General features: G+C 41.6%; 1 protein-coding gene and 1 long non-coding RNA gene across 2 annotated transcripts in view; both read left to right on the top strand.

Moving 5' to 3' along the window:
* Positions 1–12,500, top strand: part of LOC126988061 (uncharacterized) — an 80,370-nt gene that overhangs the window by 29,215 nt on the left and 38,655 nt on the right. The window lies entirely within an intron of this gene.
* The window catches only part of LOC126988060 (somatostatin receptor type 2-like), a 109,328-nt gene that overhangs the window by 63,028 nt on the left and 33,800 nt on the right, over positions 1–12,500 (top strand). The window contains exon 2 of the mRNA XM_050845863.1: positions 475–533. The gene's annotated coding sequence lies outside the window, so the exon portion shown is untranslated. The remainder of the gene's footprint in view (positions 1–474; positions 534–12,500) is intronic.

The raw sequence follows: 12,500 nt of genomic DNA, 5'->3' as shown, positions 1-12,500 counted from the left end.
GCCTGAGTATTGTTATTGTTGTTATGTCTAATGGGTTACTAATCTAAGTTTATTGTTAAGTTTAATGTGTTTTTAATCAGTTACTTCTAAGCCTGAGTATTGTTATTGTTGTTATGTCTAATGGGTTACTAATCTAAGTTTATTTACACTATATTTCTATTTTTCCTTCTTCTAAGTCTATTTATTGTTGAGTTTAATCATTAACCTTTTACTTCTAAGCCTCTTCATTGTCTCTTATCTCCCTATATCTTTTTTATCCCTGTTTCCTGTCTTTCTACCTCTCTCTATCATTTCAAAACCTGTTTGTTCTCTATCGATCTCTCTACCTTACCTCTCTCTATTACTTCTAAGGCTATTTTTTTATTTCTATCTCTATACATCACTTTTATGCCTGTTTATTATCTATCTAGCTCTGTATACTTTTCTATCTATCTATCTATCTTCATGTCTAACCCAGGATCTCTTCTTCCCCAGGCTGGTGTTCAGAAGCGACTGGATCTCAGAGGCCGGACATAACCAAGTGCTGTTGAGAGGTAGGTTGGCACGCGGAGGTTCAAACTAAGAGGTGAATGGGAGAGCGGTGGTGTGTGAGGATGGAAGGTTCAGTATGAGGAGCAGAGAGAGAGAGAGAGTGGTAAAAAGCAGGTTAGTAATGGGAAGGTTGTAATGTGAGGGACTAAGAGAGGGAGATTTGAGAGGTAGATAGGAAGGGATAAGTTCAATATAAGGGGAGGTAGGTGGGTAGGGGAAAGTTCTTATATGATATGCAAAGAAAGGGGAAAAAGTTGTAGGTAAGAGAAGGTTATAAAATGAAGAAACTAAAAGAAGGAGAGTTAAGAGGTAGTTAGGTAGGGAAGGGAAAGGTTCTAATGCCAAGAGCGAAAAAAGAGAGGGAGAAATTTTTTTTATGTTAGAGAAATAATTTGGAGAAGAAGGATTTAGATGAAGAATATGAAAACTTTAATATGAAAGAGAAAATAAAATGTTATGTCAGAGAAATAATACGGAGAAGAAGGATTTAGATGAAAAATATGAAAACTTTTAATATGAAAGAGAAAATAAAATGTTGTGTTAGAGAAATAATTTGGAGAAGAAGGATTTAGATGAAAAATATGAAAACTTTTAATATGAAAGAGAAAAAAAATGTGCTTGAGAAATAACAAAATAAAAAAGAAGGTATTTAGAGGAACAATATAAAAGCTTCTTGTTCTTATTTTCATCACCATCATCATCATCATTATCATTATCATTTTCATCATCATAGTTACGAGTTCAATAAAGAAACAAAAAAAAATCCTGGAAATCAAAGCTAAAATTACGCCAGCCATTCCCGTTGATATAAAAAAAGATAAAAAGAAAAAGAAAAAAAGAAAAAGAAAAGAAAATACTTGTCGGAAATGAACAAAGAGAAAAAGATAAATGGAAAAGTATAATAATTACGACTTCAAAGGAGGGAGAGAAAATGACGTAAATACCGGACTGAAAGCAAACATTAGAGAGAGAGAGACTGACTGACTTTCCACACCTTTCTTCCACTCCTCCTCCTCCTCCTCCTCCTCCATCTCCTCCTCGTGACCTCCTAAGGCTTGCGTGTGACAGGTTTGTTCCCTTTCTTTGTACAGGTGTCAAATATTATTATTATTATTATTATTATTATTATTATTATTATTATTGGTGGTGGTGGTGGTGGTAGTGGTAGTGGTGTCAGTAGTAGCAGCAGTAGTAGTAGTAGTAGTAGTAGTAATTAGGTCACATGCATATTATATTTACTACGACCCCTTCCCTTCCCTTCCCTTCCCTTCCCCTCCCTTCCTTTCCCCTCCCTTCCCTTCCCATCCCTTCCCTTCCCTTCCCTTCCCTCCCCTCCTCCTCTTTCCTTTCTTCTACCTGTCAGCTGTCATAGCCTTTCCTCCCCTTTCCTCCCTCTTCCCTCCCTCCTCCCTTCCTCTTTTTCTCTCCTCCCTTCCTGGTTACCTTCCTGGAATATCAATTAGGTTTTAGCAAGAATGACCTCTCTCTCCCCTCTCCCTTTCCCTTCCTTTTCTCTCTCCCCTCCTCCCTCTCTCCCGCCTCCCTCTCCTCTCTCATACCCTTTCCAATCTTCCCTCTTCCTCTCCACCCTTTCCCTCCCCTCTTCTCCCTCTACCCTCCCCTTCCTTCTTTCTCCCTTACCTCTCCTCCCATACTCTCCTTTCTTCCCTTCCTTTCTATACCTCCTTCCCTCCCTCCTTCCTTCACTTCTTCCTCCTCTTACCTCCCTCCCTTCCTCCTTCTCCTTCTCTCCCTCCCCCCTTTCTTCCTCCCTTCTCCCTCCACTATCTACTTTGCTATCAGCCACTTAGCGAATACTTTAGCAGCCTCTTGTTTCTTCTTTATTGCCTCCCTCCCTCCCTCCCTCCTTCCCTGCCTTCTCTTCTCCCTTCTTCACTCCCTCTCTGTCTCTTCTCACAGCCTCCTCTTCCTCCTCCTCTATTCTCTCTTCCCTTTCCCTTCATTGCTCTCTTTCTCTTTCCTTCCTCTCTCTTTCTTCATTTTCTCTCTCCCTCTTTCCTTCTCTCCTTCCCCAATTTCGTCTCTCCCTCCTTCCTCCATTTCCCTCTTCTCCCTTATTCTCTGCCTCTTTCAATTCTTTTCTTCCTTATTCCTTTCCTCCACATCTCTGTTTTCCTTTCTATCTCCCTCTTTTCCTCCTTTCTCTCCCTTTTTCCCTCCATTCCTAATCTGACTTTTTTTTCTCTTAGTCTCCCTTCCTCCCTTTCTCTCCTCTTCCTCCCACTTTTCCTCCTTTCTCTCCCTTTTTCCCTCCATTCCTACTCTTACTTTTTTTCTCCTAGTCTCCCTTCCTCCCTTTCTCCCTCCTGTCCTTCTCTCCCTTCCTCCCACTCTCCCTCCCTTTCCTTGCCCTGAATCTAAATCTCCCTCTCTACCTCCATACTTACCTTCTCAATTATCCTCTTGCCTTAATTCTCTCCCTCCCTCCCTCCCTTCCTACCTTTAACCTAGTAAACATTCTACTCTCCTTACCTATTTTTTCCTCCCCTTTCCTCCGGTCATTCATTCCTCTCTTCCTTCTTTCTTTCCTTCCTTCCTTCATTCTTTCATCCTTTCTGTCTTCCTCTTCATTCATTCATTCATTCATTCATTCATTTTTTTCTATATTTTTTCCTTTTCTTGTTTTTTTTCTATTCTACCAAACAGTTAATTACCATTCTGCTTTTTATTCCTTTTATTCCTTCCTTCTTTTCATCTTTCTGCCTTTCTCCTTATTCCTTCCTTCCTTCCTTCCTTCATTTTTTTCTGTTATTTTTCTTTTCTTTTTTATCTATTATCTTTTCTATTCTTCCAAACAATTATATTACCATTTTGCTTTTTATTCCTTTTATTCCTTCCTTCTTTTCATCTTTCTGCCTTTCTCCTTATTCATCCATTCCTTCCTTCCTTCATTTTTTTCTATTATTTTCCTTTTCTTCCTTATCTATTATCTTCTCTATTCTACCAAACAGTTTTATTACCATTCTTCTTATTATTCCTTTTACTTCCTCATTATCTCCCTTCTCCTTTTTAGTTTATCAGTTCCTAGTAATTCCTTCCTTCTTTCCTTCCTTGACGTTCTCCTTCCTCCTCTCTTCTCTCGTCCTCCTTTCTCCTTCCCTTCGTTAACTTCCTGAGCCTCCTTGCCCTTTGCATTTCCTTCTTTCATTTTCCTTTCTTTCCTTTTCTCCCTGTTTTCCTCCCCTTCATTGCTTTCTTTCTCTTTCCCCTCCCTTTCTCTTTCCTTCCTCTCCCTTTCTTCAGTTTCTCTCTCCTGCCTTTCTTTATTCACTCTCTTTCCTTCTCTCCTTAATGATAAATGTATTCCTATGTATTCCTTCTCTTCCTCCTCTCTCAAGACTACCTAACATACATTCTCTACTTTCTTTTATTTCTCTTAATTAACTTTCTCATCCTCCCTTTCTCCCCTCTATTCTCTGTCTATTTCCCTTCCTTATCTTCCACATCCTCCCCTCCTTCCTCCTCCTCTTCCTCCTCTTCCTCTATCAGTCACGTCTATTTCCTTCCTTCTCCTTCTTAACTTCCTCTCTGCCCTTCCTTCCTCAGCCTCTATTCTCCCCTCTGTTGCCTGCTTCTCTTCCTTAACTTTCTTCCCCCTCCCTCCTATTCCCTCATCAGTCCCGTGTATTAGCAAGCATTGATCTCCTTATAATCGAGTTACTCCGCCCTTCCTTCCTTCCTCCCTTGACGCCTCCGAAGGGATGTCGAGGTTGGAAAAAAAGTTAGTGTGTGGAGATAGGAAGAGAGAGAGAGAGAGAGAGAGAGAGAGAGAGGAAAACAGAGAAAAAGACGAAATATTATTGAAAAACGATGAGAAAGTTAAAAATGAGAAAATAAAAGAGAAAAATGCGCGTCCCGATCAGAGAGAGAGAGAGAGAGAGAGAGAGAGAGAGAGAGAGAGAGAGAGAGATCCACTAACTCCCTGCCGTGGGTAAGCTAGGGAGGGGAGAGAGAGCGAGGAAATGAGAGTCTGCCCTTAATATTGAAGAATGAGGGAGAGTGGACAGAGGGGAGGGAGAAGGGAGGGGAGAGAGGGGAGTGGAAGATAGTCGGGTAGCGGGAAGGATGAGAGTAGAGGAGAGGGAAGGGAGGAGAGAGGAGAAGAGGAGGGGAGAGGAGAGGGGAGAGAGAGGTAGGCATATATATTAAAGGGAAGAAGGAGGAGGTAGAGGAGGAGGAGGGAGAGTAAGCTTGGGGAGTAGATAAGAGAGTAAGGGAAGGGAGTAAAGGAAGGAAATTAAAGGAAAGAAGAGAAAGAGAAGGAAAGGAAAAGAAGGAGGAGGAAGAAAGAATGTATGGATAAAAAGAGAAACGAATGTAAGAGTGAAGAGAAAAAGGAGAAAGAGGAGAAGGAGGAAAAGGAAGAGGGGGAGGAGGAGAAGAGCGAATGGAGGAAAAGGGAAAGAAAGACTAAAAAGAATATATGAAAAAAGAAAGGAATAATGAATAGAGGAAAGGAATGAATGGAAGAGGAGGAGGAGGGGGAGGAGGAGGAGGAGGAGGAGGACAGAAAACTCTATGGGTTCGAGGTAGGTAAAATTAATCTTCCGTCTACCTGATATTCGATTCTCTCTCTCTCTCTCTCTCTCTCTCTCTCTCTCTCTCTCTCTCTCTCTCTCTCTCTCTCTCTCTCTCTCTCTCTCTCTCTCTCTCTCTCTCTCTCTCTCTCTCTCTCTCTCTCTCTCTCTCTCATTCATATCATTTTGATATGTCGAAACTTTCTTCATCCCCTGAGGAAAAGGAGGAGGAGGAGGAGGAAAAAGAAGAAGAAGAAGAAGAAGACGAGACATAAGGGAAGAATAATGATAAAGGAGAAAAAGGATATTAAAGAAATGGAAGGAGTGAGGAAAAGAAGGAGACGAGAGAAGGAAATAAATGAGGAGGAAAAAGAGGAGGAGGAAGAGGAGGAGGAGGAGGAGGAGGAGGAGGAGGAGGAGGAAAGTGGAGAGAGTTAGGAGTCAGAAAAATATAATGAAAGAGGGAGATGATGCGGAGGAGGGAGGAAAGGGAGAAAAATTAAGAAGAGAGAAGGAAGAGGAGGGGAAGATGGAGGAAGAAGAAGAAGAGGAGACGGTATAGAAGACAGACAGACAGACAGACAGACAGACAGACAGATTACAAGAAAGAGAACAAGAATAAAGAGAAAAAAAACTGACCTCATATACGGAAGAAGAGGAAGAGAAGGGAGAGAAATAAAGGAAGGAAGAGAAGGAGAAAAAAAGGAAAGGGAAATGGAGGGAAAAAATTATAGGAGGCGTGTCTAAATTTGACGACACACACACACACACACACAGACACGCACACACACTCTCTCTCTCTCTCTCTCTCTCTCTCTCTCTCTCTCTCTCTCTCTCTCTCTCTCTCCAACACGCGCAGTTTCTTACCAAGTTTAGCATACGCCCACTCTTGATCACGAGAGAGAGAGAGAGAGAGAGAGAGAGAGAGAGAACAAGTGCCTAAGACAATTTAGTTACACTGATAAACTCTCATTAAGTGTTGATATTAACCAAACACTTAACCTCTCTCTCTCTCTCTCTCTCTCTCTCTCTCTCTCTCTCTCTCTCTCTCTAACCCTATTATCATTATTCAATCTATTTTACTCCACTTTTGATAGAGAGAGAGAGAGAGAGAGAGAGAGAGAGAGAGAATACGGACATAGAATTAGTCTTAAAGGTCAGAGTTGCTTGAGGTTGCGAAACATTTCAAGTAGGTGTCATAGGTGTGTGTGTGTGTGTGTGTGTGTGAGAGAGAGAGAGAGAGAGAGAGAGAGAGAGAGAGAGAGAGAGAATAGACAAATATATTTAAATTTATAGACAGATAGATAAACAAACAGATTGACTGATGAATATATGTATCAATAAATAAATACATAAAGAGAAAAACTAGGAAGAAAGCGAAACGAAATATCAAAAAAAAATAATGAAGACGGAAGAGCGAAAAAAAAATTAGACAAACATTTATTTATAGAGAGAGACAGAAGAAAAAAATGAGGGTCAGGCAAGACAAAAGAGCAGAGGTGGTCAGGTGGTCGTGATTTACAGGTGAGCGCCGCGCGGGGGGCAAAGAACAGGTAAAGCCACGCGTGATTACCTCGCCGCGTTGTGTTGTGTTAGGCCGCTGACGTGCACTCTGGAGGCGGCCCAAAGAGGAGGAGCTCATGAGGAACACAGGTAGATGACAAAACACTCTGTACTGTACGTTAAGGGATTCATTGGTAAATATTATAGGTAAAAGAACGTATCTCCCTCATGAAGACTTGTAACGCAGAGAGGGAAAGGAGGAGACAATGAAGGTCACACAGTACAAAGAGGAGGAGCTCATAAGGAACACAGGTAGATGACAAAACACTCTGTACTGTACGTTAAGGGATATACGGGTGAATAATATAGGTAAAAGAACGTATCTCCCTCATGAAGACTTGTAACGCAGAGAGGGAAAGGAGGAGACAATGAAGGTCACACAGTACAAAGAGGAGGAGCTCATGAGGAACACACGTAGAAGACAAAACACTCTGTACTGTACGTTAAGGGATTCATTGGTAAATATTATAGGTAAAAGAACGTATTTCCCTCGTGAAGACTTGTAACGCAGAGAGGGAAAGGAGACAATGAAGGTCACACAGTACAAAGAGGAGGAGCTCATGAGGAACACACGTAGATGACAAAACACACTTAAGATCTGCATGTACTGTACGTTAAGGGATATACGGGTGAATAATATAGGTAAAAGAACGTGTCTCCCTTATGAAGACCCGTAGCATGTAGCCCCGAATTATCACATGCTTTCGGCTCCTACAACAATTTTCAAAGGACACACAGGTGGTTAGTCAGGTCCTCATGAGTATTTTTTTTACAACAAAGGAGACAGCTCAAGGGCACAAAAATAGGAAACAATAATAAAAAAAAGCCCGCTACTCGAAATTATTCACATTCATGGTGTAGAAGCCTTGTTATACTATCATTAGGCTTATAAAACTACCCATGGGAATACTAACACAGCCTCTACAAAAGCCTGACCAAATGTGGGCGTGTAGGCCTAGAAACGTTTGAGACTATAGGCCTGAGGCAGAGGGAACAATCGCTACCCATCTCCTACTATTGGTGATCCATGAAGATATATGATGCAACGAAACCAAGGATAATTTGAGGTCTCAGCGACCGAGCGCTCAGGGAACGTGGAGGAAACAGAGGCTGCCCCGCTGCCTCGCTACCCGCTGCCTGTCTCCCGCGGCTGCTGCTCCATAACGATAAATGATGGAAAGAAATCAAGGCTAATTTGATTTCTAAGCGGCCGAGTTCACAGGGAACGCGGAGGACTACAAACGCTGCCCCGCTACCTCGCTGCCCCGCTACCTGCCTCCTCCGGCTGCCGCTGCTCCATAAGGATAAATAATTGTACCAAAGCGAAGGATGATTTGATTTCTTAGCGACGGGACGTGGAGGAAACGAACGCTGCCTGTCTGCTATTGCTTCGGCTACTTCTGCTTCTACTTCTACTGATGAATATTAAAGAAAAAACTTATACAATTTGATTTAGAAGCGAAGGGACGTAGAAAAAACAATCGCTACCTGTCTTCTACTGCTATTTCTAATTCTGCTTCTACTGCTACTGATAAATATTAAAGAAAAACCGAGGATAATTTGACTTCTAAACGACTGTACGTAGAGGAAACAAACGCTACCTGTATTCTACCTTTACCGATAGATACAAGAGAATAGACAAGGCTTTCGTAGGAGTTGTAGGCATTTCCAGGGGTAGTTTTGTGACCTTGGTGGTAGTTTGACCCTCCTTCCGTACCGTGAACCTAAAAACAACACTCTTGAGAACCCCATTGATCATTTTCTCGGCCTTTGGAAGCTTGATAATGAGTTTAGGAGGCGGACTTAGGCACTGTACAAAATATTTAAGAGCAAACAAACGTTACTTCTCTTTTACTACTGCTGGTCCACAAAGATAAATAAAAGAACAGAAGAAGACAAGGATAATTTGATTTTCTTCGAGGCTTAAGGATGCGGGCCAAGGCTTAATGTACACGAGAGAAAGACGACACTGCCTTCCTCCTATTACTGCTGGTGCTCCATGAAGATAAATATTCGAACAGGTACAAGAACAGTTTGATTTCCTTAACGACTTCAGGAGGCGAGCCAAGGTTGGGCGTACATGAGGCTTAAAGAAAACAAACCCTACGTAGCCTCTATTGTCGCTGGTGCTCCATGAAGATAAATATTCGAACTGATACAAGAACAATTTGATTTTCTTAACGACTTCAGGAGGCGAGCCAAGGTTGAGCATACATGCACCTTAGAGGAAACAAACGCTGCCTTCCTCCTATTACCGTTGGTGCTCCATGAAAACAAATACTCAAACAGATACAAGAACAATTTGATTTTCTTAACGACTTTAGGAGGCGAGCCAAGGTTGAACGTACATGAGGCTTAGAGGAAACAAACACCGCCTGTCAACTGCTGCTGGGCCATCAAGATTAACACGGATAATTTGTTTCTTAATACGACTTAAGGACATGTGCCAAAGCTGAATGTACCTGAGAATATATCGAATACGTCGCTCCAAATGCTGCTGGCGCTCTGTAAGAATAAATAATAGAAGAAACCATTAGGAAAGCGACATAAGGAAGTGGGTCACAGCTGAGTGCTCATGAGACTTCACAGGACACAAACGCTGTCCCAGCCCTGTTATTGCTGGTCCATAAGAATAAATATTAGAATAAAGCATAACCAAGCATAATTTGACTTTCTGAGTGTCTTAACGATGCACAGGACATAGTGAAAACGAAGCCTACCCCGCTCCTATTGCCGCCGCTGGCCCATCAAGATAAACATTAGAACGAAGCATAACCAAGCATAATTTGACTTTCTGAGTGTCTTAACGATGCACAGGACAGAGAGAAAACGAAGCCTACCCCGCTCCTATTACCGCCGCTGGTCCTTAAAGATAAATATTAGAATAGATGCAAGAACAATTTAATTTTCTCAGCTGTTTAAGAAGGCAAGCAAAAGTTAAGTGTACATGAGACTTGGGGAAACAAACGCTACCCTGTTCTTAATACTGGCGCCGCTGCTCCGTGAAAATACATATCAGAACAGAACATAAGGAAGGATAATTTGACATTCCATTCAAATTAAAGAGTCGGGAAGCATAGGAAACAAACGCTACCCTGTTCTTAATACTGGCGCCGCTGCTCCGTGAAAATACATATCAGAACAGAACATAAGGAAGGATAATTTGCCATTCCATTCAAATTAACGAGTCGGGAAGCATAGGAAACAAACGCTACCCTGTTCTTAATACTGGCGCTGCTGCTCCGTGAAAATACATATCAGAACAGAACATAAGGAAGGATAATTTGACATTCCATTTAAATTAACGAGTTGGGATGCAGATGAAACAGACAGTGCCCTGCTCCTATTGCTATCGCTGTTCCTTAAAAAAATAAAACATATTAGAACAACAAAGAAGCAAGGATAATATTTGATGATTTAAGCGGCTTGAAAATAATATCAGCGTCTTAGCTTAGAGGAAATAAAAGAATAAACACTACCTTACTTTTACTATTACTGCAGCTTCCTGTAAAGATGAATATTAGAGAGAAGGAGAGAATGAAGCATGATAGTTTGACTTTCCACGAAGATAACAACGCGACTAGAAAATAATATTGGCTTCATAGGAAACAAAAGAAAAAGACACGCACTCCCCCTCCTAATATTACTTTTGCTATTCAATAAAGATAAATATTACAGCAAAAGAACGAGAGATTATTATTTGACTTTCCAAGAAGATAACAACGCGACTAGAGAATAATATTGGCTTCATAGGAAACAAAAGAACAAACACACAAGCTCTCCCTTCCAATATTCCTTTTGCTATCCCATAAAGATGACTATTAGAGCAAAAGAAGGAGAGACCACAATTTGATTCCCCGAGCAGATTGTCACGCGTAATGGAAAAAAAATAACTGCTTTCCATGATTTCAAGTCTTAGGGCGAAAAAAATAAATCTTCGAGGAGTTTTAAATGAGAAAAAGGAAAGGATTGGGAGTGATTGAATCTTTCCGTAAGACTAAGATGATTAAGAAGGGAGGAGGAGGAGGAGGAGGAGGAAGAGGACAGAAGTGAAAAGAAGATTAATAAATGGACGAATAGATAGGAATATAGATAGATAGAGATAGAGAAAGAACTAAATATAAAAAATAAAAGAGAGAGAGAGAGAGAGAGAGAGAGAGAGAGAGAGAGAGAGAGAGAGAGAGAGAGAGAGAGAGAGAGAAGAGTAAAATACAGATAAAAGAAAAAGGAAAAGAAAGAGAAAAAAATAGGACAGGAAGAAAATGAGAGTAAAGAAAGGAACAGGAAGAGCGAAGCAAATAAAAAAAACAAATAAAAGATAAATATACAGAAAGAAAGAGAAAGAAAAAAAGAAACATGAAAAAAGTGAAAAAAAGAGAGAAGGAAAAAGAAAGAGAAAGAAATAAAGAAAAGAAAAGAAAGAAGAAAAAAAGAGAGGAAAAAAGTAAAGAAAACAAGATAATGAGTCGACAAGCCCTCTCCGTTCCACCTCACCTCACCCTGAAACAAATCATTTCCCTGACGAGGAACGAATCGCTAATGTGAAGGAGGAGGAGGAGGAGGAGGAAGAGGAGGAGGAGGAGGAGACACTAAGACCCTCCCCCCTTTCCCTCCCCTCCCCCCTTCCTCCCTTCCTCTCTCTCCCCCTCTCTCTCTCTCCCTTCCTCGACCCTCTCCTTTCCTCGTATATAAACGCAGGTAACAGAGGCCTTCCCAGGTAGCCAAATACAGGTAACTAATGAGGAAAGTTTAATTAAGGTGTTGGATTAAGTATTAGAATGTTTTATGTGGATTTCTTTATTGTTGGGAAGGGAGAAGAAAGAGTTGGGGTAAAAAAAAGAATATATTCGTAAAAGAAAAGAGGAAAAGTTAAAAAGGTGTTAATATGGAGTGGTAGGAGTTGTATGTGTGTGGGGGGGAGGGGGGGGGTTGTGTGTGTGTGTGTGTGTGTGTGTGTGTGTGTGTGTGTGTGTGTGTGTGTGTGTGTGTGTGTGTGTGGAGGGGGTTGTGTGTGTGTGTGTGTGTGTGTGTGTGAGAGAGAGAGAGAGAGAGAGAGAGAGCAGTAACATAGCAGTGTAACGGGAAACCAGAACATTTCAGGGGTGACTATTGAAACCTTCCATTACACTTCACTCCGTCAGCAAGTGAGAGGGGGAGGGAGGGAGGTTGGGAAGGAGGGAAGGAGAATAGGCAGAGGGAATGCAGGAGAGAAGGAAGAGATTGTAACAGACTGCGAAAGAAGGAATGAGTGAAAGAGGGAAGGGAAGGAAGGAAGAAGGAGAAGAATGGAAAGAACGACAGAAGAAAAGGAAAGGAGGAGGAGAAAGGGATTAGAAAAAGGAAAGAAAAGGAGAAATAGAAAGAAACGAAAAGGCAGAAAGAAAGAAGGAAGGGAAATGGACAGGAAGGAAGGGAAAGAGAAAGGGCAGAGACTAGAGTAAGGAAAGGAAATAGGAAGTGTTTGAAGAAGAAAGAGGAGAGGAGAGACATAGAAAGAAGGGGATAAAGGAGATGAGAAGAAAGGAGAGGAAAGGGCAGAGATAGGAAATAAGAGAAGGAGGAGGCAGAGTCCTTTTCCATTCCTTCCTGCTTCTTCCCTTTCTCCCTTTGTCCCTTCCTTCCCTTCTAATACCTTCTCCCCTTCCTTCTTTTCTCTTCTTATTCATCCCGTTCTTTCATTCCTACATCCCATCCCTTCCTTCCCTTACCTCCATCCCTTCTGTCCCATCTGGAGTAGGAAGAGGAAAGAAGGAAGGCAGAGAGAGGAGGAAAGGGAGGAAAGGAAGGAGCGATTCACTTCCTATTCCCGATCCCTGGCATGACGGATCACCGACCTTGTTTTATGCACGAGTCAGGTGTTCCCAAGGG

Source organism: Eriocheir sinensis, chromosome 67 (genome assembly GCF_024679095.1).
Source record: "Eriocheir sinensis breed Jianghai 21 chromosome 67, ASM2467909v1, whole genome shotgun sequence".
Classification (NCBI taxonomy): Eukaryota; Metazoa; Arthropoda; class Malacostraca; order Decapoda; family Varunidae; genus Eriocheir; species Eriocheir sinensis.
The sequence above is the reverse complement of the archived record's forward strand: the minus strand, read 5'-3'. Positions and strand labels throughout refer to the sequence as shown.